General features: G+C 37.3%; 1 protein-coding gene across 1 annotated transcript in view; it reads right to left on the bottom strand.

The window, feature by feature from the left end:
• Nucleotides 1-25251, bottom strand: part of MAP2 (microtubule associated protein 2) — a 287600-nt gene that overhangs the window by 228061 nt on the left and 34288 nt on the right. The window lies entirely within an intron of this gene.

The raw sequence follows: 25251 nt of genomic DNA, 5'->3' as shown, positions 1-25251 counted from the left end.
CCATTCTCAAAATGTACCCAAACTGCAGTTTGTGAACTAGCGTGGGGTTTTAGTAGTAGTGTTGGTGCCAACATTTAAACTAACACCTTACATCTGAAGACTTTAAGAGTTCTTCCACATATATAGTGTTGCTTAATCCTGTAAACTAAGATATCTCTGTTGACCTAGATTTAGTTGGCTCTGACTCATTTCCAGGCATTTTACCTGCTTCTCAATGAAAGGCAATCTCTAGTAATGGGTTATCCTCAATTGTTAGCTTGCCAAAATGTCAACTGTCGCACAAGAAAGAAAATAATTGAGAGACAAAGGAAAACAAATGACCCAGTTTTTGGTAAGCTCATGCCCTGAAATATTTAAATATTTCCAAATAATAACATGTGCTTCATTTCTAAGCTTTTGACATTAAAAAAAAAAATTACAGAAGGTAGGTTTTATCATCTACTCATAATAAATTAACTCTTCATGCTAGGGCCAGGCACAAAAGTACCTACAATACATGGCTCAAAATTCCCGTGGGTACAAACATCTTCATCCAGTTAGCAGAGAGGGAAATAAACTTTGACAGCCGTCAGGCAACACTAACCGGCTGCCCCATGTGACTCCTAAGAAGACAGCCAGCAGTAGCCCGGACAGCGGGTCACCCTGTCACTTCTTGGAGCACTCAGGGCTTGATGGACTCAGTGCCACAGCACAGCTAATGATACCTGCTCTTCAGGGGTATAGAAAGTCAACAGGCCTCTCCTGTCTGTAATAGGAAATCCAATCACCGACTTCTGTTGTGTGCGCATCAAGGCTGCGGTGGTGCTACCCAACTGTTACTGTTTCCATCGGCCGGTTCCAGCGTGCTTTTCCTTGTCCAAACAGAGCTGGAAGGGTTAAATTCTTTCACACAAATTTTCTATTATTATAGCTTATAGCTAACCAGCAATATTGAAATAATCGAACAGGCATTATTTTCTAACCGATCCCAAATCAAGAAGGCCAAGGTGTTAAAAAGGCAGAGTAAAAGCAAAAATTAGTATTTCCTGCCTTGCAATAATTCATTCCCAAGCGAACTTGTTGAGAAAGATAAGATTCAGTATAATGATGCCTCCAAGAAACTGTCGTGATGTCCTCATGCTATTCTATAAACTCCCGACTGCCCATCAGGAAACATTCACTGAGGTGAGAAGACAGCCCGAGTTTCCACCTGAACTCAGGGGACGTTATTTGGCTGTTTCAAACACTCAACACAAATGGTTCCCATAAGAGTTAAAATTACTTTTTTTTTTTAATTACATTTTTTAAAAATGCAAATGAATTTTTCTTTCTATCATCCTTAGGAGAATTGGAGGGTATCAGGGTCCTTACCCATATATTTGAAAAATAGAACTAAACTTCAGGAGATTAAAGGAATGTCCTGAAGTCATCTGAATTATCAGAAACACAATGAGGTCCAGCACCAAATTTCCTGATGGGAGGATCACCGGGGTGAAGCTGGCAGAAAATGCTGCATAATCAATCTTCTGGAAGACTCTGAGGCCTCTACAAAAATCTCTTCCAGCTGTCACCCACCTTTCCAGGCTCCACACATTCTATTTAACCTCCTCCAGAATGAAAGGATGGGCAGAAAAGTAAATGATGTGAGCTCTCCTAGGGCAAAACATGCTGATGTGACTTGGAAATTTTTCAGAAGATTACTACAAACTCTGACATTGCCAAAAGGCAAATTGACCAGTGAATTATGACACTTTGGCCCAAATTTCATAAACAGGAACCATTATAAGTAGACTGCATCAACAAAATATAACAAGTAATTTCAAGAACGATTTTTTCAACAAGGGGTAAATGTGCCATTGAATCATGGTACAAATACTAGTGATAAAGTCAACATTCAACCAAGGTATTTACTTCAAGGCTGGGATTTTTCTCTTCTTCTAGATTTATCTCACTTTTAGGTATTATTAAGTTTTCTTTAATGAACATGCCTTATATCCAGTAATAAAAGTATAAGCAAAATAACTTTTAGAAAATATTTTTTCTGTGGTGACAGTACAAAATTTCGCATTAAGAAAAATATTCTAAAAAAAGAATTTCAGATCATGTTTACAGTCATTAATGTGTTATCAATAATTTAGATTTTACAAAGCCCTAAGGACACCTTCATGACTTTATTTCTAAACACACTGCTTTGTGAACTTAATATTTAAACCTGTACTTTTGTTTCTAAATACTAAAATGAGAGTATTAAAATCCAATCCTACTTAACTGGTAGGCAGTTGTAGCAGTAACAAGATTGTTATCACCTGTTTAAGGTGGCACTATTTCCGTAAAAACAGGTTATGCTTCTGTAAAAGTAGATAGTTCATTTTAATCATACAACTATCATGTGTTACATTAGTATTCAAATTGCATTACTACAAGCAATTTTTAATCTTATAGAAACAACAATTTAAGGTAGCTGGCACAGAGGAAAGAACCTAGAGAATGTGTTTGATTTGAGTCCTACCATTTTTTCTACCAATTAGTGTTTAAAAATGTCTGAGCCTCAGTTTTTTCATCTTTAGAATGGGGATAAGAATCCCAATTTCCCACATTCTTTGAGGATTATGTGAGATAATATATGTTCAGAACATACCAGAAAATTTGGCATATAATAGGGACCCAACAAGTGATTTTTTTTTCAATCTACAACACGCTTATGCAAACAGCTTACATTTTGAGACTGATAATTATTTTTCCCAATAATATATTAACCTGAATACAAGCATTAAACGGGAACGGGTTCACCTAGGTTTTAATAAGGTTGACTTCTATAGGCTGATAGGTACTAGCTAACACTGAAGTCAGTGAGGCTGATGTTAGATTTCTGATGGTGACATTATTTTACTTAATATAAACCTTAACTACCCATGATTATTGTGGCTTCTTTAAATCAGCACAATTAACGTACTGACACATTCACTTACGCAAATACTTCTACATGTCTACACGGGGCAGGGCTGGGTGCTGCGTGATCTAAACGATACAAGGCAAGCATGGCACTCTACTTTGAGAGTTACAGTTGAATAAGAGAGCTAAGACCTATGACCAATCCTTATAATGCCCCTCCAGTTAGTAGAATTTAAGTACAAATAGACAAGATGTCAAGACCGATTCCACTGTTGTCTTTGAGACAAATTACTTTACCTCGGCCTTTTCTATGTCTTTCCTTGTAGGATGCCCTATTTTTTTTTTTTTTCACAAGTTCCAAAGTTAAATGAGTTTATTCATATGTATAAGAAGACCTTATTTTGAAAAAAAGGAAAAGAATTGGATTCTTGTATGCTTTAACTCAGAGAAAACTGTAATCTCATGAACTCCCTAAGAATAAGAAACTCATGCAGACTAGCTGTTCTTTATATTATATGGTGAGCCAATACATGCTTAATAATAACAGAAAGGATAGATTAGAACAAAAACATCCAAGTTCTATGTTCTGAATAAAAATCTGCCATTATACTTTCCTCTATTTTCAAAACTTAAAGACAATCTGACTTCACAGTTAAGGCACCTATAGCAGCGATTTTCATGTATATGTTTGTTTATAAAACACCTCTTCTTCTAGAGCTAAATTCACCTTTCTGGGGACCAACCAATTTTATATGCTTTATATAGGATTGCCTACACGCAGTCCAACCCCACCCCAGCCTTAGTCATAGGACATTACGGCTCAATTTAAGGACTTCTTTTTCAGGACACCCTAATTAGCTGAGAGCCTCCCTACTCTGTGGCAAATTTTCTAAACTATTTCAAAGAAAAAAAAATCACAGAATTTTGTAACTTGAAAATGAATCAACATATGCTAGACATTAGATATTAATATTTGTTGTATTCCTTATACAGAATGTTTTATTAATTGTCTCTCAAAACTGCTTAAGTGAAGATATGTCAATAAAACTGTGTGACGGTAAATGCTAGACACTTCTTTACAAAGTTGTCTCAAGTTGTGAGAAGTGCACACAGCCTCGCGAATTTCATCCCGTTTAGTTACAGTGAGGATGTCCGGTTGAAATAGGGGCGGCTCCTTTAAATTGAAGACATATTCCAGAATGTCAATTTTAAAAATCTACATTTACATATTATACCTGGAGGAGAAATGGGAAACATATGAGCAAAGTCACAATGAAGAACTTTATAAAAGAAGGTAGCAGCCACTGCACATCGTTATTTTAATAATGTATGATAAACACCAGCAGAAACTAAATTATTTACATGAGCCTGCCTAACATACATTTGGAAATTGGACTGCTCAGTAGGAGATTTTAAGTAGCTGGAATGTGCTAAGTGTCCACAACACAACAGTTTTTTTACTGTTCGTATTTTATATTCTGCTCAGATGAGGTGTCATAAATTATACTTCAAATATCCAGAAACATTTTTGAAGACTTGGCAGTACTAAACATTAGCCTGCAGATAGATAAATAAGCTAATACTCACCAATATTCTGTTAAACACACACACACACACACACACACACACATACTAGCTCACACAGTCCTCTTAATACACTTAACATGTAGATAATATTGTGGCCACTCCCTTCTAAAGGTAAGGATATCAGGCACTAAAGTTCATGTGGGTCACATGTAAGGAGCACGATCTGGTTTTGAATCTGTGCCACTTGATTTCCGAAACCAGACTCCTAATCCAACAATAACTGATGTTTGCAGTAATAAGGATCCATTTACTGTGATTTTTTTTTTTTTTCATTTTTTCCTCCCCCTCCCTAACTGATCCAAACCAGCCCCTATAAAACCCTAGCCTGACTGGTACTTCTCTAATGCAATAGAATTAGAGTAATTCAGCAATATTTTTAATGTCAGAACTGTCAGAGTAGAGGGAGGGAGGAAAGAGAGGTCTGAGAAGGGAAGGAAACCTACATAGAAACAGGGGCAGAATTAAATATCCATTTATTATTAAAAAACTTTGCTTGGGTTAAAGAATAACCTAATAATCTAATACTCTTCTACTACCTCCTCCACTAAGTGCACTAGTAGTTCAGGGTTTTAGGAAGAGTAAGCCTCTCACACACATACCTAAAGCCACAGAAAGAAAGAAAAAACAAAACAAAACAAAACCTGTGTTTTACTTTATATTCCCTCCTTTTTAAACTGATTTTCTTAAGATAGAGCCATACTTATATTTATAACAATTCAGTTCTTTCATATGTACTTTTTCTGGTTGTCCCTTGTAGAATAGAATTTTTTTTTTTTAATTTTTAAATAGTTTAAGCCCCATAAGTTGTAAAAGTGGCACAGGTTATTGTGTACCTTTCACCCAGCTGCTCCCGATTCCATCCTTCATTTTCTAAAAAAAATTTTTTGTATGAGAGAAAGCAAGTGATCACTTTATTTCCAACGCAATCATCTGAAAAGCAGGGACAAGAATACGTGTGCAGAACGCACACCACTGGCCTGCAAGGTGGCTTCCCTGCATGAATCTTGAAGTAGCCTGGAGCAGACACCATCAAAGGCTGCACTTGAATGTTAAACCTGCTGGCAATCTGCCCTTGCACAGTACGGTCTTCGTCATGGGTGCCAACAAGACTTGGCCTCATTTAAAAAGAAAAATAGCCCAGCCGATCTTTGCGGCAAAGTTTTTGAACACTTAACTGAATTCAATTAAGACAGGAAAAAAGATTTGCCCCGATACATGCAGAATGAAAAATCTTTGTTTTTACTTTATTCCTCCAACGAGCTCAATTTTCTCAAATGAGAGAGGACACTTCGTTTAGTATGAGAAAGATGAATCGGAATAGAGAAAACTTAAAAGGCTTGGTATCAAGACAGATTACATTCAAGAGCAATACTGAGGGGATGGGTTAAGAGAACAGCTGGCACCATAAAGGCCTGAGGGTACAGCTTGCGGCAGAAAAGAAACTGAAGAGCATTTAATCATATGTACGTTGTGTATTTTTCAAGAAATAAAACCTCCAATGTTGCTTTTCCCAGACTCAGGTTAGTGAAAAAGCTCTTGAGACTGTTATTACTACATTGGGCTCTTGGCCCAGTTCTAATCACCATTAGGGAAACGGGGCTCTGACCAGGATAGTATGTTTCACTTTCAAGATAGCTAGTGGTAAGCAGCAATATAGTTCCTAAATTATGGCCTGAATTATAAGAGAATGAAAAAAAAAAAAAAAAACCATTGTGGAAAGATTACTGCAGTTGAGTTATTTTACTTTCTTCTGTAAATGAGCCTCTTTCTTTAGAATCTGTTTACTGAGATGCTTAATTCCAAAGTAAGAGAGAGAGACAGTCTTAAGTCAGAGGTCAATGGACCTTATCCTTTTTTTCTTTTTTTTTTTTTAATGATTTTATTTATTTGACAGAGAGAGAGATCACAAGTAGGCAGAGAGGCAGGCAGAGAGAGAGAGAGAGAGAGGGAAGCGGGCTCCCTGCGGAGCAGAGAGCCCGATGCGGGGCTCGATCCCAGGACCCTGAGACCATGACCCGAGCCGAAGGCAGAGGCTTTAACCCACTGAGCCACCCAGGTACCCCAATGGATCTTATTCTTAACTGACTGTTATCACTTTGAGATGGACGGGACACTTTTCCCAAAATTAGGATCTACAATTATGTTCTTGGAGAAGGCTTCAGATTAAAATTCGTAACAGTATTTTCTAAATGTTTGTTTCTTCCACAGGCTTCTTCCTCTATCTTGGAAGATAAGAAAATTTGTTCCTTGACATGCAAAATTCTAACTGTAATAAAATATATTCAGTCTAAAAGGATAAAATCATTTTATCATTGAAAACGCCTTCTATTTTGAAGAGAAAGTTTTGTCTAATAAGAGCCCAGCATGTTATGACTGACTGCATGTTAATTCTGGCTTGTAATTTTCTCAGAGAGTCTTTATGGAAGGATCTAGAATACTGCTACATTGTGATCCACCCTATTTTCTTGTACTTAGATACTTAGAATATTTACAGTCTGTGTACTTTGAGATAATTACATAGCATTAATGTAAAAAATGTGTTAAAAGGGGAATGCATACGTACAAAGGTTGATACTTATTCAGAATTGATACACAAATAGAAGATAAAAATTGTATTTCAAAAAAAGTGTGGTTGTTGTTGTTTTTGTTGTTTTTATGGATACATATAAAACGAGAAGGATCGCTGTTTCTGCTACAAAATAACAGTTTTGATTTGTTCCCTAAGTTGTACTTCACTATTCACCATAATTTCTGGTTATAAGTTTTGTGAGCCCTTTCCTTTCAAATATACCCTTGGTTTAAATAAGGATATATTTATAAAACATTTATTGCTGGTGTGCGTGAGGCCTCAGTCAGCTAAACATCTGTATTCCACACAAGTCAAGATCCTGGAGTTCTGGGATCGAGCCCTGCATCAGGCTTCCTGTTCAGTGGGGGAATCTGCTTCTTCCTCTCCTTCTGTCCCTCACTGCCTCCCATCCATGCTCTCTCTCATAAGTAAATAAAAAATATGTTTAAAAAAATAAGCATATATTGCTAAATAAATATTATTTTTTCCCAAGTGTTATAAAATATTGTGCCCTCAAGACAACTACACTGGACCGGGAATAAGAGGGAAAAATTGCAGTTGAATTGTATACAGTGGCTTAAATTAAATAGATAATAAAATTCCTTCTAAAATTTACACTTTTGACATTAAAAAAACACAAAATCTTACAAATATGTATTTTTAAGAATTGATTAGGAGGTCGTTTTACACTCTCTGACTTGTGATTTGTCTATGACATGTGCATATATTATAAGCACCTGTTTCCCTGCTTATGTTCCCTCTCTCACTGTCTCTCTCTCTCTCTGTCAAGTAAATAAATAAAATATTCTTTTAAAAAGGATATATATAACTATAAATCAACTTTCCAGTCTACAGGACCAAGATAAGGAACAGAGCTAAACTCACTCCTCTTTATACATATGGAAAATTATTAGGTAGGGAGAAACGTACTTTCTACTAAATGGATAATACAGTAAAATGCTATCACTTGCAAAAATTTTTTATTTGAAATTATCCCTGTTAGGAAGAAGAGGATAAATCATGACCAACTTGGACTCAGAAGTGCTATTGGTTGAATTGAGAAAATGATCTATGTTGTCATCATGTCTGTTTATAGGTTTAATCTATCTCTATATATATCCGGGTGCCTGGGTGGATCAATCAGTTGAGTGTCTAACTCTTGATTTACACTCAGGTAATGAACTCATGGTTGTGGGATCAAGCCCCATGTCAGGCTCTGCGCTGGGCACAGAAGTTGCTTTGCTTGTCCCCCTCCCTCTGTTCCTCCCCTAAATAAATAAAATCCTTTAAAAAATAAACTATATGTATCTATATAAGGCTGGAATAAAAATTTCCATGCATTTTACTCCCTATGAAGTAAAAATTACTTAATATTTTGTCTGAAAATCACTCATTTCAACCTCTAAGAAACACTGTTATTTTTCCTAGAATTTTGTGATTTACTGAAGTTGCCGTTGTTATATATATATATGGATGTTTAATTCTTGTAATATATATGTATATTTTTGTAATAACATAATTTGTAATAAATGTGTAACATAAAATGTGTAATACTTTTGTGGTTATATAAAATACACAGCTTCCCTCTCTTTCTCATAACAATACTGATCTCCAAATTGAGGAATACTGAATATAACATGCTGAAAATAATGGGAAACAATTTCTCAGAAACTCATATTGAGAATCCTTTTCCTAGAGATTATGCTTTTTTCCTAGGTTACTGGAATAATCGAATAATAATTTTTAAATCTGTGTGATTGCCCATCTATCATCCTGTATCATATGAATTATATGAGAGACTCATAATTTCCCTTTCTGACCAAGAAAAAAAAAAGCCAGCTGACAAAACATATGCATAATGTATTGTCTTCAGGCACTTACCACAACTGGCTCCACTGAATTGCAGTGACTTCCTAAAAGCTAGATCAAAGTTAAGTACATCTGCAAAGATCAAAATACAAGACAGTTGTAACCACAATTGCTTTGGTTCGTCTCCTGGTAGAATGCCAATATCTCAAGCTCCCCTTGGGTTAACCACTATAGAGTGCATCTAAGGTAATGAGTACTCATTTCTAAACTTGCCTCCCTAGATTGGTTCAATGTCATAAAACACTAAGAATCAGGTTTGTGAAATGTGAGTAAGGTAGGGGGTGGTGTAGCTGTAGAAGAATAGTAGGGCAAGGATTGCGTGGGATGAATAAATTCAGTAAGCTGGAAAAACTGCTAGAACTGATCAATGAATTCAGTCACGTCACAAGATACAAAATCAATGCGCAGAAATGTATTGCGTTTCTATGCACTAATAAAATGAAGCAGCAGAAAGAAAAATTAAGAAAATCCCATTTACAACTGCACCAAAACCAATAAGATATCTAAGAATAAACCTAACCAAAGAGATGAAAGATCTGAACTCTGAAAACTATTAAATATTGATGAAAGAAATTGAAGACAACACAAGGAAATGGAAAGACATTCCATGTTCATGGATTGGAAGAACAGATATTATTAAAATGTCCATACTACCCAAAGCAATCTACACATTTAATGCAATTCCTATCATAATACCAATAGCATTTTTCACAAAGCTAGAACAAACAATCTTAAAATTTATATGGAACCACAAAAGACCCCAAATAGCCAACGCAATTTTGAAAAAGCAAAGCAAAACTGGAGATAGCACAATTCCAGATTCAAGTTATATTACAAAGCTGTAGTAATCAATACAGTATGGTACTGGTATAAATATAGACAAATAGATCAATGGAACAGAATAGAAAACTCAGAAATAAACCCACAACTATGTGGTCAATCTTCAACAAAGCAGGAAAGAATATGCAATAGGAAAAAGATAGTCTCTTTAATAAACAGTGTTGGGAAAACTGGATAGCAACACACAAAAGAATGAAACTTCTTTACACTACACGCAAAAATAAACTCAAAATGGATCAAAGACCTAAATATAAGACTTGAAACCATAAAAATTCTAGAAGAGAGCTCAGACAGTAATGTCTCTGACATCAGCCATAGCAACATTTTCTACATATATCTCCTGAGGCAAGGGAAACAAGAACAAAAATAAACTATTAGGACCACATCAAAATAAAAACACTGCTGCACAGCAAAGGAAACAATAAACAAATCTAAAGGCAATTTATGGAATGGGAGAAGATATCTGCAAATGACATATCTGACAAAGATTTAGTATCCAAACTATATAAAAAACTTATAAAACTCAACACCCCCAACAAAATCCAATTAAAAATGGGCAGAAGACATGAACAGATATTTCTCCAAAAAAGACATCCAGATGGCCAATAGACACATGAAAAGATGCTCAACATCACTCATCAGGGAAATGCAAATCAAAACTACAATGAGATACCATCTCACACCTGTCAGAGAGGCTAAAATCAGGCACCTGGGTGGCTCAGTCAGTTAAGCATCTGCCTTCAGCTCAGGTCATAATTTCCGGGTCCTGGGATCAAAACCAGCATTGGGCTTTCTGCTCAGCAGGGAGTCTGCTTCTCCCTCTGCCTATGCCCCTCCCCTGTTTGTGCACGCTCTCTCTCCCAAATAAATAAAATCTTAAAAAAAAAAAAAAAGAATGGCTAAAATCAAAAACACAAGAAACATCAAGTATTGGCAAAAATGTGGAGATAAAAGAACCCTCTTGCACTGTTGGTGGGAATGCAAACTGGCGCAGTCACTGTGGAAAATATGGAGGTTCCTCAAAAGATCAAAAATAGAAAAACTCTAGGATCCAATAACAACACTACTGAGTAATTTACCCCCAAAATACAAACAAAACAAAACAAAAACCTAACTGAAAGGGATACATGTTCCCCTATGTTTACAGTAACATTATTTACAATAGGAAATTATGGAAGCAGCCCAAGTGTCCACTGATAGATGAAGGGATCAAGAAGATGTGGTATACACATACACACACGCACACACACACACACACACGCACACATACACATACACACACGCACACATACACACACACACACACAGAGGAATATTATTCAACAATAAAAAGATTGAAATCTTGCCATTTACAAACTAGAGAGTATTATGCTAAGTGAAAGAAGTCAGTCAGATAAAGACAAATACCATATTATTTCATTCATAGGTGAAATTTAAGAAGCAAGACAAACAAAGAAAGGGGAAAAAAGAGAGAGAGATACACCAAGAAACAAACTCTGAACTACAGAGAACAAAGTGATAGTTACCAAAGGGAGTGCGGCAGGGGGGTGCGTGAGGTAGATGATGGGGATTAAGGAGGGCACTTGTGATGAGAATTGTGTGATGTATGGGAAAAAATGCACTATGCTGGAAATATTAATATTTTCTCCCAGTGAAATCTTAAAAGGAAATATGCAATACTACTTTAAAAAAATACATGCTGTAAAATATTGTGCTCAATATATATGTGCGTGTATTTAATCATTATTTGACAAGGTAGGGTTTTTTTGTGTTTTTTTTTAAAAAGAGAAATTTTTTTTTAAAGATTTTATTTATTTGACAGAGAGATTACAAGTAGGCAGAGATGCAGCCAGAGAGAGAGAGAAGAGGAAGCAGGCTCCCCGCTGAGCAGAGACACCCCGCCCTATGCGGGGCTCAATCCCAGGACCCTGAGATCATGACCTGAGCCGATGGCAGAGGCTTTAACCCACTGAGCCACCCAGGCACCCCTTGACAAGGTAGTTTTAAGAGAGTAATTCATAATTTTGGTTTAGTTCTCTGATATGTTCTAATTTATCATAGTTGCTTCACATCTCAACCTTTTATTAAAAACATTATAAACTAGGGGCGCCTGGGTGGCTCAGTGAGTTAAAGCCTCTGCCTTTGGCTCAGGTCTTGATCCCAGGGTCCTGGGATCGAGTCCCGCATCGGACTCTCTGCTCAGCAGAGAGCCTGCTTCCTCCTCTCTCTCTCTCTCTCTGCCTGCCTCTCTGCCTACTTGCAATCTCTAGCTGCCAAATAAATAAATAAAATCTTAAAAAATATATACATTACGAACTAGCATCACATACTTCAGAGGGCTCTATTAAGAATTCTTGTACCTTTTCTTTATAGACAAAAACTATCTTATAAAAGTAGGCAACTACTCTATTGTATCTATAGGTCTATCTCTAGCCTCACGTACAAAATTTAAAATTAGGATCCAGACATTTCGGAGTGATAGATCATAATAAAGTCATGCAGGTCCCTTGATGAAATTTGCTTGATTAATGCAGAATCCTCGAATATATGTTACTATAGCTCCTTCTACCTCCCAAGTCCTGCTGTACTCTCTTTCCTCAAGTCCCTAACTCTGTAACAAAAGGATTTTCATTAATTAATTAATCTACCTTAAAATACTCAGAGGAACGAAGGAAAAAAAATTTCTACCCGTAAATAAATCTTCTATATGTAGCTAAGTAGATTTATGTTTCTCGGCAAAAACTAATTATTGAACACCAACAGCTTGTGAATCACTTACAAAACACGTGGAGTTCACAGATGAACGAAGTATGGTCCCAGTGATGATATTAGACAGTGGAGACAGACCAGACCAAACACACCACAGTCCTAGGAGGGAAGCAGAGGTAGGGACCGTGTTCTGTGACACCTGAAGAAGGGTCTGACTTGAGCTGGGCCAGAGAGAGAAACACCCTGCTTCTGGAGCTCAGATTACAACACTAGCCAGCAAATGTCCTCATCTGATGATGGGAAAATCCACGAATATAAAAATACATATATACATAAAAATAACCTGCAACACATTGGCTTGACCGTAGCCAACCCATCAATTTTTGTATCTGTGAAACAACACTGGACTTGAAGATCTCTAAACATCTTTCGAATTCAATGTGGGGACTCTATTAAGGAGTATCACTACTTTATGCAAATGCAGTCGCCTTTCTTGGAGGTAAAACAACGACAAAGCAATAACTCAGCGATAACTTTCAGTTGAGTCATCTGAACCATTCATAACTGTGTTACATAAGCCTCTGCTTTTTTTTCTTTCCCTTCCTCCCTCAAGCCTTTAGTGGCAAAAAATCATTAGCAATTAAGATTTAACTTCTCTTTCTTTCACCAGGAAGAGCCACTAATTGTTGATGCCTTTGTCAGTAATTTGGTAAATTAGGTCTTTTAATCTTTTGGGAACAAAAAACATGGACTACAAGCTTTGGGTTTTCCTGAGATTCACCTAGCCCTAAGCCCAAGGAGGGTTACTTCTCAAGTCCAATGTAACTCAGAACTGGTTCCATCTTTAGGCACTCTGATCTCACTGAAGTCAAGAAACTTGACTGTACTTTTCAGCATGGTGTTAATATTCCTGCAACAATCCTAAAGTACCCATTTTCTCCTTAATACACTCAGTTGCTGATTTAAATCCCTGGGACCCAGACACAAACTTGCTCTGAGAGGCATCAGGAATGATATTCCAGAAGGACTCCAAGTGAATATTAAAAACCTAAGTTCACATAGTATGTATTTGACTGTTTTTCATAACATATCTAGTATATTAACCTAATGGAAAATCGTGAGGATGGGGCGGGGAGGTGACTTTGAAACATCTTCTAACCATAACATTTAGGCTCTTCATCTTTTTAAGAAAGCAAGGAAAATGAGCAATATCTAATTTGCATGAGCTTCTGTTGGACTTTGTAAAGCCAGAAAATCTTTTTGGACTTTTTAAATCCAGAGCTTCCAAAGCTCTGTGTGGGTGGTTCTGGCTCTTAGGAAGGGGTTCCCTTTCCATATTTCCTTTTGGAATCAGGTATCTGATCTCAGAAGAAGATGGACCAGACTGAGGACGAGGTACCCCCAGGCAACCCTGGAGCTGAAAGCATACCATGTATGGGAGTCATGATGGAGACAGAACAACCAAGGGTGTTGATGTACTGAAGTTGAGAAGCTGCTGATGAGAAAGGCAGGGTCTCATCTGGATTAGGTTTCTCTATTACCCGCTGTGGTTCTATGACATTATCTGCTTTAAAGGGGTAAACACGCATGCGTGCGCATACACACATTTGGAGGGGAAGGGGAATTATTGAAGAAAAAAATGTTTCAACTGACATTCTTCTCTAAATAGGGCAGAAGAGGGTGCCTGGGTGGCTCAGTCAATTAAGTGTCTGCCTTCGGCTCAGGTCATGACCCCAGAGTCCTGGGATCGAGGCCCACATCGGGCTCCCTGCTTGCTGGGATGTCTGCTTCTCCTTCTGCCTCTCCCCTTGGCTTGTGCCCTCTCTTTCAAATAAATAAATAGAATCTTAAAAAAAATAAAAATAAAATAAATAAATAGGGCAGAAGAGAAGTCTACAAAGTGGGGAAAGTATCTATAATTACAACATAGCATAAACTCAAAATGCTAAAGAAGACACTTTAATAATATGCCCGACTGGATAAATACACAAGAGCACTTTGCCATATGTAATTTTTATTTTTTTTTTCTTTTAAAACAGAGCCAAGGGGGCATTGCTCATCTACATGACAAGCTGTTTCCAATGATCATCTTCTCCTGCACATCATTTGCCTTGCCCAAAGCATTGTTTGGATTTTCACTTCTTTCAATTACAAGTATTTAAATTCAAACACGCCATACTCATTCTGAACACTGAAGATCTGCTCTATTAAAAAAATATGGGTGACTAAGGTCTGAGAGCAAACATATGTGTTTGATGCAGCAAATCATAATAAAACTGGTAGGTGGGCTCTGGAGAATGTAGACCCACACTGGAACGGAAACTCATGGTTCTTAAAAACTTATTCTAAGCCAGGCACTCTCCCATATACGATTTCATTTAAGAGTCACTACTTGCCAGTAAGAGAAGGATTCAATTTTCCGTTTTGCAGGTGAAGAAATGGAAATGCAGTGAGTTACAGTAACATAGCCAATAAGTGGCAATGCTGGAATTCAAATCTTAAATGTGTGCAGCGGAAAGGCAAATTACCTCTACAGCACTAGTCCGCAAGCCTGAGGTAATTTGTTTAGGCAATTTTAGCCTGGGTAGGAACCAAGGTACTGAAGTGGGTGTGTGTGTGTGTGTGTGTGTGTGTGTAAGAGAAGGAAACAGAGACAAAAAGAAAGAGACAAAGAGGTTGAGTATGAAGGGAGGAAGCAGCAGGTGCAGAGGAAGACAGAGAAAGGAAGAAGAGTGGAATGAGACTTTCACTGCTTTTCCTCTTCCTAAGAAGTTGGAGAGGAAAAGAAGGGAGAACCCATTAATCACCAACTAAGAAAAGTATACTGTACATACACTTACTTGAGAATGGTCCAAAAAAAAAGGAGGTTTCTGCTTTTAGGTAAAATATGAAAAACTGGGTCACATCAGAAACCTATGAAAGAACTAAGGATATTCAGCTTAGAGAAGAAGACCCAGAGATGAGTCACAGGACCTGTCTTCTCATCCTGGAATGCCTTCCTACGGAAAAGTATCAGACAAATCATGAATAGTTTAAGGGAAGAAGGGAAAGAACTTGCAAAATGAGCAAAACTGCAAGAAGACGAGCCATGACTGGATACCTAGAAGCTCTTACTAGAAAAATGTGATAAGCTGTCTGAAGAGATAATGAGTTCCTTAACATTGGAGATATTCGAATAAGGGCTGAAAGAGCTCAGGTAATGAATTTGTTTTAAAGGGGATTCATACATTAGGAATTGAACAAGATGATATCCAAGATCTCTTCCAACTCTCTGATTCTTACTAAAAAAATTCCACGATCTAATGCATCCTGTGGCTCACAGTGTGGTTCTGAGAATATCTTCTTGGATATTATGCTGGAACATTCGGAAGTAACATATCCTGGAAGTTCAGAGCAGCAGAGAAATGTTCCCACATGTTGGCAGCTCTGGGCACTGGAGGAGTTAGATGGTTCTACGTCCGATCCACATTGCTCGGCTGCCCTGTGCCTCTGCTTCCTGTTTCCTCACCTACTAAGTAAGGGTAATACATACTCAGATCAAAGACATCCCCATGGCTTAATTTGGCTTAATTAGATGCAATCTGTAAAACCCTTTCGCTTAGGTACCATATCATTATCTGTTGGTACCATTTGTAAAAACACAAGAACTATAAGACCTGTGAGGTTGAGGACTAAAGGGATAAACTCTCAATTAACTGAATCTAGGGTTTTGTGTGCTTAAAAAATGCTAAACTGAAGAGTCCCAAGGAGGATTTTAACTTTTCACTTTTCTTAAAAACTCAATTAGCTTGCTCAGAGAGATGACAATTAATAACCAGATAGGGCTGGCCCAAATCTTAAAACAATTCTAAGGAGAATGAAGATAAAAGTTCACTCTTTCAAGGACCAAAGACAAACCCCATTAGGTAGCAATACAATGATAAAAGCAAAAATCCCATTCTCAAATTGGGGGTGGGGTAGACTGAGGTAAGACATGCATCATGCATGCCAATAATATGTCATCAAGGTCATAAAGGAAGGATAAGCCATTTGCTGCAGTCAATTCTTAATTCTTTCATTTAACAAATTTTATGGTGCTTCCTGTGGGCCAGACGCCATTCTAAGTGCTTTTCTTTTCTTTTTTTTTTTTTTTTTAATTTTATTTATTTATTTGACAGATAGAGATCACAAGTAGACAGAGAGGCAGGCAAAGAGAGAGAGGAGGAAGCAGGCTCCCTGTTGAGCAGAGAGGCCGATGTGGGGCTCGATCCCAGGAACCTGGGAACATGACCTCAGCCGAAGGCAGAGGCTCTAACCCACCGAGCCACCCAGGTGCCCCTCTCAGTGCTTTTCATTTCATATGATCCTCAAAACAACCTAGGAGATAGGTACTATTACTGTCCCCATTTTACAAACATGATAACTGAGGCACAGCGGTGTTAAGAAATTACACAGGTCAGGGAGCCTGGGTGGCTCAGTGGATTAAAGCCTCTGTCTTTGGCTCAGGTCATGATCTCAGGGTCCTGAGATCGAGTCCTGCATCAGGCTCTCTGCTCAGTGGGGAGCCTGCTTCCTCCTCTCTCTCTGCATGCCTCTGTGCCTACTTGTGATCTCCGTCTATCAAATAAATAAATAAAATCTTAAAAAAAAAAAAAAAGAAAGAAAGAAAAGAAATTACACAGGTCTTGTAGCTTGTAACTGAAAGGGCAGAGAATGAGCACTGGCAATCAGCTTCCAGAGGCCATGTTATCCCGCCTCTTCTGTCCTGACAAGGGAGAGTGAATGACTCTTACTGCCAAGAGATATGCAGGAAATACATCAAGTGCTTTAGTAATAAGACCCATATGAGATTTTGGCTGGGAGAAGGGGAGTAAAATGGCAAGAAAGAGAGAGAGAGAGAAGAATAGAAAAGGTCTGTTGAGAATAATGTCAAGGAGAAAGAAGGATGAAAGTCTAGATAGACTGGAGATGAGGATCCATGAAAAGAAGGAGTGAGAGTTAAACTAAGAAATAATTTTACATTTGCAAAATTATAAGTGGTCTTCACTGGTATGTTGTTGGGCGTTAGAATTTATTTTTTAAGAACTGACAGACACTGGAGGTGACTTTCAGGAGAGGGACAGTGTCGAGGAAGGAATTTAGAAAATCTTCTCTGGCAAGAGTATGTAAGACAAATTGCTGGTGTAGAAATTGAACAGACACACATTGGTAAAGAAGTTGTGATACATTTTTTTTAAAGGGTTATTTATTTATTTGAGAGAGAGAGAGAGAGAGAGTGGGGGGAGAAGCAAGGAGAGAGAATCTCAAGCAGACTCTCCACTGATTGTGGAGCCCAAGGCAGGGCTGGATCCCATGACCTATGGAGATCATGACCTGAGCTGAAATCAAGGGTCTGACACTCACCCAAATGACCACCCAGGGGCCCTGAGAAGTTGTGATACTTTTATAAGAGGAGCAGAAGGCCTGAAGAACAAGTGGGGTGGAAATAAAAGTGAAAAGTAAGAGCAAAAGTAGAAATGACACAACTTGAATAAATAAATACGGAGGTGAGGGAAAGGTTCTGCTCCAACAGTCTGGATGACAGGGTGAATGTTTAGTGTCCTCAATAAAACTGGGAGAAACAAGACATGTAGGAGAGTTTGGAGGAGGTGGTGAGTTCTCATGGGGACATACTGAGCTTGAAGTACTGGCGGAACATGGAAACGCGTCAGCTGGTAGCTGGAATTTGGGAGCTTGGGGCAGGGAGAGGAGGTCTAACTCCATGGGTAAACACTCTCTTGGATCTCACACACTTGCCATTCAGGCCTTCAGTCCCTCTCACCTAGCAACAGACCAGGTAAGCCTTCATTTTGAAGACAGCAGGAATTCGGTATACTGCTTTCTTAGCTTATTGTCATGTCATGGGTGAAACGAGTTCTTTTCAACCCTGCTGTTTCTGAAACAACTACAACTCCCTTCTTTAAGGTTTTCATGGAGGAAAAAATATATAGCACTAAGATAATGGAATCAGTCAGATGATTCTGGCTGGAACTCTTGCTTCATTACCCCTTCATTAAATTACCATTTCAAAGTCCATATTTCTTCATCTGTAAAATGGGTATTAATGCCATGAGATGCACTCTAATGGTATATATAAAGTGTCTGGCACGGAGTAGGCCTCTGGAAAATGGACCTATATACTGAACATTTATTATGAGCCAGGCACTCTTAGGCAATCTTCACAACAACCCTATAGTAAAGGAATTATTTATTAGGAGTCTCTTTTCACAGATAAGGAAACCAAGTCATAGGTTAAGTAACTAGTACAGTGTCACATTTCCTAAAATATTATTTTAGGGGAGAAATGTCAGTCTAGAATAAGTGGTCAAGGTGCATTCAAGTTACTTGGAAAAAAAGTAATGTGAAGGGCACAGACAGTGATTTGCAGATGATCTCTGAATCAGGAGCTAACACTGGAAATCCCATTTTATTAGATGGCAAAGGCAGGCACTGAGAGTTGATAGAATCTCATTTTATTCTCAAATATTACTATATAAAAACTGAGACAAAATCTGTAGTAGTAGTCCTTGAACTAAATAGCATTTCCTGGGAAGTATTATGAGACTTTTATAGGAATCAGCCTGTTCAAAGTTTGATGATAGTTAAATTCACACATTCAATCTTAGCTTTAGGTGATTTGGCAAGGAAATGTTCATCATAGCCTAAATTAAGTGTCAGCATTTCTGATTCTTCCTCATCCCTTGTCCAGTAGTCTTAAACAGGTCTAGACATGCGAAAGACCTAGACCTCGAGCTTTGAAGAGGCCCAGCTTCACCATCACACTGCTCTTAGAAAATGCAGCATAGCCCACAGCTACACCTGTTCTTAAAAAAATCACAACTCTAGACATCATTAGAACAGGAAAAGGCAAAACTTTCAAGAACTGACATATATCTAAGACCTAAGGGCATCTACCAAATAAACTACCACTTAGACTGACATGGAAACCATAAATTATAGTGTTGTGAACACTAGATAACACTATATAAGGAAATGAAATATAAGATAAAGGCCAAATAGTTATGTCCTAGAGTGGAAACAGTATTATTGTTCCTTGCAATAACTCAGATTATTAGAATGGAAAGAATTTTAAAAACCAAGTTTAATTTTCAACATGTGTTCTCTTTATAGTCACGCAATTAGCTGAGTCTGGAGAAAGCACAGCAGAAGCTCATTTTCTGATTTTCACTCAGTGCCATGTTTTGTGTGTCCCTTTCTTACAGTGATAGCGACTATAAAAGTTATGTTATATGAAAAAAAAAAAAAAGTTATGTTATATGAATATATTTTGCCTTTTAAAATGTGAAGAAAATGTTTATAACAAATGATATACTAGTCACCTCAATAATAGATTACTCATCCACATTTTTTATTCTATTTTGAAAGTGCCTTGACTGATTTTTCTTTCACTACTTTTTTTTTTTTAAGTATTTTTGGAATTACATAACTAAATTTTTTCTAAAGAAAATAAAATAATTCATAAGTCAATTAACCTCCCTAGACCTTGGTTCTAACTATGAAATCTAATTATAAAAGGAAAGAAACTGGATTAAATCTTCTCTAACCCCCTTCTAGCTCTATGATTTTATTAACCCATGACCTTTGGAAATAACTGAAGTGCCCAACAGCAGGAGAATGGTCATAGTCCATTCGTAGGATAAAATGCATTCAGCCTGGAATAGAAATTTTATGACATGACATAAATAGGGTAAAGCATGATTTGAGCACCTGTAACACTGATCATGTCAAGAACCGGATGTCTCAATGAGGGAGATATTTGTAAACATCAAAATCTAAATCTAGGGACCAAGAAATAATTTAACAGCAACCAATTCCTACATCAATAATTTTATTTATTTCACTGAATCTAGTCTCTAATTTGACTCAGACTAATAATAATATTTTACAAACATACCTTCAACAAAAAGTCATGTGTAAAGATAAAGCAGGAAAAGGGAGTAAAGAACAATTACAGCTTATCTCAATTCTTTCTTTTAATAATAGTTTTTAAAAAATAATCTTGTAGTAGTTAATGCCCTGTGAGGTAACTGGGTAGTCTAAATCTAATCCTGGTTTTTACTTATAGTGTTTTTGAAATATCCCTGTTTTTACTCTCTGATTCTGTGCAGTTAGCTTTCTGGACACCAGTTTTCCCATAAGTGAACCATGGGCATTGGCATTTTGGTACATACATTTTTAAGATTTCCACTTTAAATATATTATAAATGCATCTCATAAAAATCCAAAAAGAAAGAATAGGTTAAAGCACTTTTCTCCTCAGGAATAGAAAAACATTCTCATGGTATCTAGCGGTAGAGGAAGTCAGATCTTAACTTACAAGTGCATCATAAAGCACTAAAGGGATTCTTTGTTAAAAGGATGCCTTTTGTGAGATAATAAAAGTTAAGAAGTGGTAGGAGATTGATTTTCATTATCTTCTAAGAAATAAAACATAATGGTCCTAGGACAACAAACTTTAAAATATATTACTAAGTGAAGAGTGCATTTATAGTTATAGAACAGCTATACAAGGACTTAGTGTAAAAACCACTTTCTCCATCATTTCACCCATCTCTCCCTCCTTTTTCTCCTTCTATCATGTATCAAATAACCATTATGAGATAGATGTAGAGAATATGGAGATAAAAGACATTGTTGCTTTCAAATTGCTTGCGAGTGTGTGTGTGCGCACACACGTGAGTGTATGGGGGGGTTGATGAAGAGCAGACAAGTAAGCAAATTACACATAAGTTGAAAGAAGTTGGATTCCCAAAAGCCACTATGCAAAGGTGATTTACAGCTGAAGATCTTAAAACGAAGTTGAGAAAAACAGTGTCAGAAAATTTAAGTCTTCTATTTAAAATGTATTTATGTTCATTAAACCATGCACTAAGGACAAAACACTAGCAAAATACTAGATCAGTGACTTCATTTCATATTAATAGTAATTTATAATTAGCAATAATTAGCAAAACATCCAAAGTAAGAGGCATGGTGTGGTCTTCCAATTGGTTAATGCTTCTCTGGCTTTTTGGTTTTTTGTTTTTGAGAGAGAGAGAGTGAGAGACTGTGTACGGGGCGGAGGAGGGGGGAGTTGCAGAGGAAAAGGAAAAGAGAGAGAATCTTAAACATGCTCCAGGACCAGCACGGAGCCCAAGGTGGGGCTCGATCTCAGGATCCTGAGATGATGACCTAAGCCTAAATCAAGAGTTGGGTGCTTTATTAGCAGAGCTACCCAGTGGCCTCACTTCTCTGGTTTCTTGACCAGGAATTAACTTCTTTGGTCTACTGGATCCCAGATCCTATGGTCTATTGAGCTCTCAGAGATACAAAATAGCATGTGTGCTTGCAAAGGTTTTTGGTTACCTGTATAAAACCTAATTGGAATAACAAAGTTTTTTTTTTTTTTTCCAAACCTCTGGCCCACTATTTGGATTCCATGGCATTATCTCTTCCCATGTCGAGTTCATTATAAAGTTCCTATGTTTTATACCTGTTCTTTAAGGATACTACTAGAGTGCAATTGTGAAGACTGCTTTTCCTTCCTATATTTCTATTGGTCTAGTCCAATATGTCCTCTTGAAAAATCTAACCATCTGCCATTGACTTTACTTCTCTTTTCTATAACCAAACACTAGTTTTCTCTTTTTTTCTTTTTATTCTTAAAAAGAAAATTAGAATCAAAAAGTTTAATGGTTGGGGTGCCTGGGTGGCTCAGTCGTTAAGAGTCTGCCTTTGGCTCAGGTCATGATCTGAGGGTCCTGGATTCAAGGCCCACATCAGGCTCCCTGCTTGGTGGGGAGTTTGCTTCTCCCTTTCCCTCCTCCCCTGCTTGTGTTTCCTCTCTCACTGTCTCTCTCTGTCAAATAAACAAAATCTTAAAAAAAAAAAAAAAAGTTTAATTTTTGCTCAAAATTAAACAGAAGTAAAATTCATATGTTACCAGGATTTTCTATAATGCGACTCAAGATGGGAGAGGAACCACACAACAGTTTTGACAAGCATGATGACTCAGAAAATAAAAATAAACCCAACGTGCTTTTGAGACTCTGCGACTTTGAGGGCCACTAACCTGAGAGAAAAGAATAAGCGAGGTTTCAGGGATGGTATCTGGACTAAATTCTTAGCTGGAAAGCAATGAGAGGAAAAGGGGCAATCCTGGGGAATAACATGTATGGGGGCTGAGATACAGAATAAAAAAGACCAATGGTCGCATAAGGAGGTTCAGTACAGCTAGCTACAAAGTGGCACAAGAAGAGGCTGGAAGACCGGAGGATCAGGGACCAAAGAATAAAACAACAAAAACATTAAACTAAGAGTCTATGAAGCTAAAAATCCTAAGGAGGGGAATTATTTAAATCAGTGATGTACAGCTGAACTTCCAGCTAGGACCTAGTATTGAAAGTTTGTGCACTACTATGGCCAAGAGAGCTTTCCAAGCTGTCAAATATGATAAACCACTGGGCATACATGGCTATGGAACACCTGAAATAATGCAATTGATGAGTTAAATTTTAAATTTTATTTAATTTTAACTCATGGTATTTACATTCAAATTTAATAGCCACTTGAAGTTCATTTTGGACAGTGTACTTTTTTAGACAAATGGTTTATTTTTACTTTGAATGACTATGAATGGTTTTCTAGCAACAATAATTAAGTTCATTTAATAAACAAATTTGCTGGAGTATTACAATGAATTTTTAAAAATTTTTTTTCCCATTCTGGTAGAACTAGTATCATTAAAGTTTCTACTTTTTAATCACCTATTTAAGCAATTCTACTTACCATAAGCAGGTAAAAGGAAATTTGCTATTAATTAGTTAAAAAGTGAAAAAAGAAAAACAGTAAATAGAAAGGGCAAAAAGAATTTATTCCTTCACAATTTACCCAGATCTCAGCTACTAGGGAACTTTTTCTCCCCCAATTTAAGATACCTGAGTCACTCAATTTATTGCACTGCAATGATTTTCTAGGGCAAACCAACATTCTCTTTATGAAACCAGTATCCACACCCAAAAGAACCAGTTTTGAACCTTTTTCAAACCACCCACATTGTCTTCTTCTGGATAGGTATAGCCTGACGTAAACTGGCACTGAGAACATTAGTCACGTATTAGTGATTTCCATATATTATGATGGCCAATTTCTCTCATCTATTTTATGTATCTCCAACTTCATTAAAATTATAATTCTAGAATTTATTGAGGAAATTAGACTCAAACTAAACACACACACTAAAATACCACACTTGTATTCACAAGTAAAAACAAGCCACTTTACAAACCCTGAGATAATTTCCAAAAAGGAGAATTAGATACTGAGTTGAGAAAATCTGATCTACTTGTGTGTAATCAGTGTAGTTGAAATCATAGAATATCAATCTAGAAATAGGTCTTATTTGCTCATTGAGGCTATGGTTACTGGGTAAAGCAGATAAGGAGGGTCTAAGACCTGGATATGATAGGAGGTTTCAGGTACTAACCAGAGGTTCCACTGGATGGTTAAATGTAATAATCCAAGATCTACACAACATCCAGTGCAATCTTGTAGGCAGGAGGAGTAGGGTCCAGAAGGCCCAGGCAGTGAACATGAGAGAAATCTGGCAATGAATTTCAGTTATGTGACTATCCTGCAGGGCAGAAATAAGGAACCTCAGAGGCAAGAGAGTCCAGCAAGTATCATCAGAGTGCTAGAGTAGAAACCAAGTCACAAGAATCAGAATAGAAAGCCAGTTATGTAAGCCAGACAACAAGATCAGGCTCTGCCTGGAGGACAAGATGATGCAAGATTATGACATAGAGTGATGACTTCAAGATGCTCCTCCATCTTCCAATTTAGACCAGGTTTGGCTTTAAACATTTGGGAAGGGAGAGATACTAGGGGAGTATCTGATATTCTCTAAGAATTACAGAGAGAAGACATTGCAGAGGAATTGATGATAATGATAGCTAGCATTGGATGAACACTCAGCATGTACCAGACACTGATCTAGGGCTTTCCATGTCTTACCTCATTTACTCATTACTTACCCCCAGTACCTCTATCACTGTTATTGTCCTCATTTTACATACGTGGAGACAGAAGCATAAGATGTAAGTAATTTACCTAAGATTACAGCTAATAGAGTGAAACCATAATTTAAACACAAGGAGTTTGACTTCTTCATTCTCTGAATCACGACATAGAATACTAGAAAATAAAAATGTCTTATGGAGGTAAAATGAATTTCACAAATAGCAACAGCTTGATTTAAATTTGTCATTCCACTTTGTTCAATAATTATTTGTCAGATAACATTACCCTTAGCTATTCTAAGAACTTCACATATATTAAATCGTGTAATCTTCCCAACAGCCTTATGCCATAGGTATAAGCATTATCCCTCCTTGACATGCGAGGAAACTAAGATATAGAGAGGTTCAATAACTTACTCAAAGCTACTCTAGATGCTATACTCTTAGCCAGTACCTTTTACTGCTCTTTAGATAGGTGGAGGGAGCAATGAATGCATCATATGCCTGGGACTTTTGATATGCAGGTATAGCATGTGAGCCTTGGAGCTCTACCCATATGATTATTATTCTGATTGGAAGTAAACAAGGTAGACCTTGGAGGAAATTCGTGATTCAAAATATCTTTCCGCATTCCCAAACTCCCACTTGCTTCATTATTCGGTCACCTTCAGTCACCATCCACTTAGCCAATCTCAACCTTTTCTCTCAATGGGCAGTGTGATCCCTGAGTGTGAATGAGTTCTAGTTACCGAATGATTCTGCAAGGACTGT

The sequence above is a fragment of the Neovison vison genome, chromosome 3 (genome assembly GCF_020171115.1).
Source record: "Neovison vison isolate M4711 chromosome 3, ASM_NN_V1, whole genome shotgun sequence".
Taxonomy (NCBI): domain Eukaryota; kingdom Metazoa; phylum Chordata; class Mammalia; order Carnivora; family Mustelidae; genus Neogale; species Neogale vison.
The sequence above is the reverse complement of the archived record's forward strand: the minus strand, read 5'-3'. Positions and strand labels throughout refer to the sequence as shown.